Source organism: Dendrobates tinctorius, unplaced genomic scaffold (assembly GCF_039654945.1).
Source record: "Dendrobates tinctorius isolate UK_male_01 unplaced genomic scaffold, ASM3965494v1 ptg000184l, whole genome shotgun sequence".
NCBI classification, from domain to species: domain Eukaryota; kingdom Metazoa; phylum Chordata; class Amphibia; order Anura; family Dendrobatidae; genus Dendrobates; species Dendrobates tinctorius.
Window position 1 is genome coordinate 3,043,236 of NW_027361851.1, and position 5,088 is coordinate 3,048,323.

The window sequence follows — 5,088 nt, forward strand, 5'->3', positions numbered from 1 at the left end:
TGTTTTTACAGTGTTCATTCTTTGGTATGAATAATTCTGGAATATGGTTCTCCAGTCCAGTACAATTTCAGAGATACCAAAGTTCCATAGATTTTTTTATTATTTCAATGGTGAAAAAAAATCAGGAGTTTATAAAAAAAAAATTGAAGCTTGTGTACTACAAAGCAGTCATATCCCTGAAGAGCCCTTGCAGGAAGTATCATTAATGAGGAGAAACTGCCATCTTTTGGCCAGGGAAATAAGCAGAACCAAATTGTGCTGGAAGATTTGCAGGGGGAGAGGATCCGTGTGCTGGACCTGATCAGGTGACCAACAGGAAGTACTTCCTGGATATAAAATCCCTGAGCTCCACAATGCAAGCAGATTTGGCGCCAGGGAAGAGAACGGAGAAGACATGCTCCAGAGATGCCTCTGAGACGAGCATGACAGGCCTCAACAGGAAATCTACACCACCAAGTTGCCAGTCACCATGTGGCAAGGTCCAGATTCCCCTCAGGAGAACTCCTAGTTATGCTTATGCTGGTCAGGACCAGGATCCGCGACCTGCACTGGTCAAGCCTTGTCGTCTGTCAAGAGCCGAGGCCTAGTCCTCTCTGCACCGAGCCTATGAGACTTCTGCCTATGGTCAAGCCGAGAAGATGTACAAGGAGACTGCGACAGGAGTGGCATACCTGCGATTGCGGAGGGACATCACAAGTGAGTAGGGCCAATACTTTCAGCTATAACCTATGCTAACGGGGTCGGCTGGGATTAGGACAACAGGTTGGAGAGGGTCAGTCGGTGCTTGGGAGGCACAATGCGCGCTAATAAATTTCATTAAAGAGATACATGCAGACTAGCAAAAAAAGCCTCAAAAAACGAAAAGAAGCCATACCTAAAATATAATAATCTTTATTGGAACATGATTTAAAAAGGTATACATATGTAAAAATCATTACAATAATAAAAGTGAGGACACTGCAAGAAAAATACGTATCCATATCGGGGGTACCATGCAAGAAAGATGCAAGAAGTGCATGCACAGACAATGCTGAGGGGGAGTTTAGTGCAAATTATGCAAATGAGAGCCAATACTTGGCTGAAACATTATGAAAAGCACAATTGTGCAAATACAAATGGTAAAAATTGAAATGTAATACAATTGGCATGTATGGATAATAATGTATGCTAACCTTTTCATGGGCATGTGGGAGCGGGAAGTCTTTTTTACCAAGCCGGTAGCACACATCGAGGGGGTTCTCTTCTGGGCTCGCTATATTGATGACATTCTCATGATATGGCAGGGCTCGGAACAGGACCTCCTCGATTTTGTTGGTATTTTGAACAATAATAGATTCAACATCAAACTTTCTTGCAAATATAGCCAATCTACCATTGACTTTCTTGATATTAAAATCTCTAACTCTCCCAATGGATTCTTGGAAACCACCATTTTCCGCAAGGAAACTGCTGTTAACTCTTTGTTACATGCAACATCCTCTCATCCCCAATCGCTTATTAAAAGCATACCTAAGGGCCAGTTCCTTAGGGCAAAACGGATTTGTTCCAATGAGGAAAACTTTCATGATGAAGCCAATGATTTATTTCATAGATTCCAAGAAAGGGGATACTCGCGCAGATGCATTAAGAAAGGCTTGCAAGCTGCCAAAAAAACCAATCGCAACATGCTCCTGGAATCACGACCTAAGCCTAATCAGGAATCTAAGGTAAGGTTTATCACTACCTACAATACCAATTGGTATGGTATGCAGAATATTCTAAGGAAATTTTGGCCCATCTTGCAGGAGGATGTCAGTTTAGCCAAGCATCTATTTGATTACCCTTCCATCACATATAAGAAATCGCCTAGCATCAAGGATCATATTGTCCGCAGTTATTATCCTGGACCCCAATTTGAAAGAGCTTTTGGATCCAAGGGCCCTGTTTGGGGTTTTTTCCCCTGTGGGGACTGCATTGCCTGTCCCAATATGATGCGGACCTCCACCTTCCACTCCAGTGATGGTAAGGTTTTCTCAATTACACAACATATCACCTGTAATTCCATAGGAGTAGTCTACTATGCATCTTGCCCCTGCTCTAAGATTTACATAGGTTTGACATCAAGACCGTTAAAAACCAGAATCAGGAAGCATTACCGCGATATCACTAATGCCATGGATACCGAAGACTTTACTTCTCTCAAGCCCATACCGCGTCACTTTAAACAGATTCACAATTGTGATGCTAGCCTATTAAAGGCCTTTGGAATAGATAAGATACATATCGATACTAGGGGTGGTAATTGGAGAAAGGCTTTGGCGCAATTGGAGGCACGATAGATCTCCAAAGTAAGATCACTTCAACCTAACGGTCTCAATGAGGTCATTAGTTTTGCATCCTTCCTTTAGCTTTGTTTTTCTTCTGTTTTCCCCCTTTTTTTATTATTTTTAATTCCGTTTTTATTGTGTTCCTAATTTCTTTTTTACTTTTATTCCTATAGATGGGTTCCTATCTTACTTTTTGTTTGAGGTGCTGTTTCCGTTTTCTTCCATCCTCAAGCCTGAACCAACATTGATACCAACATTCCTGCTCCTGCTGCCTTTCAGAAGATTTTTCATGTATGGTCATCTAATTCCTCCATGGCCTTTTTATAAATTTTTTTGTTCTTTATTTATTTCTTTATTTCTTTTTTTATTTTTTCTTATTTTTTAATTTTTTGTTTATTTTCTTAAGCTTTTTCCAAAGCTTACATACTGACACGTTATATTTATCTATGTATATATATATTTTTTTGATATCTCACTTTTTCACAGGTTGCATTGCATATAAAATAATATATAAAACATATATATATCTTCTCGATGCAAAAAAATTATTTTGCAAAAGATTTCTCTCACTTATATTATATCTTTATAATATACTTTTAATATTTTTCCTGCACACTCCTCAAACGCACATTTTTTTCTTGCCTACATTCCCTTCCCATGACTTCTTTCAATTTTTTGCATTGTTTTGCTCTCCATGTTGCCATGATGTTGTCATGGTGATGTTCCTCCCCCTCTTTTTGGCAGCGGGATGCGCTCCTTCGGTTCCCCGGCTCTGCTGTCACCATGGTGACGCGTCTCTATGCGGCTGCTTCCTCTTCCCTGCTCTGACGTGTTGGGCAGGTGAGAGGCGAGGCTTCGCATGACGCTGACCTGTGACGGTCTTGTTCCGGGTTACCCACCGGAAGCGCCGCCTAACGCTGGCCATTTTACCTTCCACCTCCATAAAAAGACCACGAAACAGCTCCTCTATGCGCCCCTCGAAAAAGCTGCCGCGAAACGCGCGTCGGGGTCCCTGCATCCGCATCTTGAGGTAACATGCTTTCACTTTCTTTTCACTTGCATTCATACTCATAGGGTTAGCTGCTGCCTTATTCTGCACTAGCGCACATCGGCTATGCAGCCTCCCTTCCACCTATACCTATCATATGCTAAGTGATTTATTTACTGTATTATATCTTTGTATAATGCCTAAGGGGATCTCTATTATCCATACATGCCAATTGTATTACATTTCAATTTTTACCATTTGTATTTGCACAATTGTGCTTTTCATAATGTTTCAGCCAAGTATTGGCTCTCATTTGCATAATTTGCACTAAACTCCCCCTCAGCATTGTCTGTGCATGCACTTCTTGCATCTTTCTTGCATGGTACCCCCAATGTGGATACGTATTTTTCTTGCAGTGTCCTCACTTTTATTATTGTATTAATTTTTACATATGTATACCTTTTTAAATCATGTTCCAATAAAGATTATTACATTTTAGGTATGGCTTCTTTTCGTTTTTTGATGTTTCTATATTGAAGCTGTTGATCTTCTAGGCTTTTTGTTTTTTTGAATATAGCAAAAAAAGCCATTGACCCACGCAAGGGCCATAGCTGCAGGGAGAACTTACATTGTGACTCCCATGACTAGGCGCACCAACTTTGTGAAAAGAACATTAATATTATACTGTGATAGACTTTCTTTTCCTGTCTCAAACTTATTGTTGTTTGTTTTAATGTTTATTTGCATAGTTTCTATCACTATTTGTTTAGAGTTACTTTAAATCACTGTAAAGCTACTGCTGTATATAAATAGAATTATATTGATCACTGACTGTTCCCACCTCATGGTCTCTGTGCGTTGCATCCAGACATCTGCATTATATTTGGTGTAGTTGTCAGGATACAACATACAGACACAGAGATGGCAGACCAATCCATGATCGAGCCCAGCAGGGGACATATACCTTGGGGCTATGCTCAGCAAATTTCCAAAATTCGAGTAGCGTGTCGCTGTGGGACTGGGTAGAGAGGGTGAGATGCATGCTGTGCATGTATTCCCTGGCCCCTTCTGATCAGGCTGTGTTAGCCCTCCTGACTCTTGGTTGGGAGGCCCAGGAGACCATTGAGTACCACCCACCTATGGCTCGAGACACGGGATAAGGTGATAAAAATCTTGTAGGACATGCACGGTGACACCACGACCTAGGGCATCTTAGCATGCAGTTGTTCCAGCAGGTCCAAGGAGAGCGTGAGACTATAACTCAGTATGTTAATGCATTGCAGGAAGTGACAGCCCATATCACCAAGAAGATGGGCACCTATTCCTATGGACCACTCTGGTGAGCGCATTCTCTTCTCCTTCTGGAAAAACCTCACATACAGGTCCTCCCACACTGACCCGACGTTTCCCTCTGTATGGCCTACTCTTCCACCGAATTTCCAGTTTGTCACGGGGATGTTTTTACCCCACCAACACCCGATCACCTACCTGAAGATCTGATCCCGGGAGAGGAAGCTTCTCAGAGTGCTCCAGCTCCCAGAGCCGTGTCATTACCAGATGATATAAGGTCTGCAGACAGTGATGATGTTCTCGGACCCAGGTAGACACCCCTGTCTGTGGGTAGTCCTCTCCTGGATCCAGTTCCAGCTCTGTGACTTCTTTTCCCGTTCGGCCGAACATCAAGGAGTAAGGCGTATGACCGGTGGTTTGGTGGACTCGATTGTTATAGATTCACACAAGTTCAGAGATGTATTCTGGCCACCTAGCTTTTCTGTCATCTTCAAGAGTCCTTAG

The 5,088-nt window shown here is 42.0% G+C and overlaps 1 long non-coding RNA gene across 1 annotated transcript; it reads left to right on the top strand.

Annotated features, from left to right (window-relative positions):
• The first annotated feature begins 1,604 nt into the window (after positions 1-1,604).
• On the top strand, positions 1,605-2,755 carry LOC141055081 (uncharacterized). Its single transcript, XR_012221473.1, has 3 exons — positions 1,605-1,706; positions 1,785-2,001; positions 2,480-2,755. It is a non-coding gene; the product is annotated as an uncharacterized lncRNA (long non-coding RNA).
• The last annotated feature ends 2,333 nt before the right edge of the window (positions 2,756-5,088 follow it).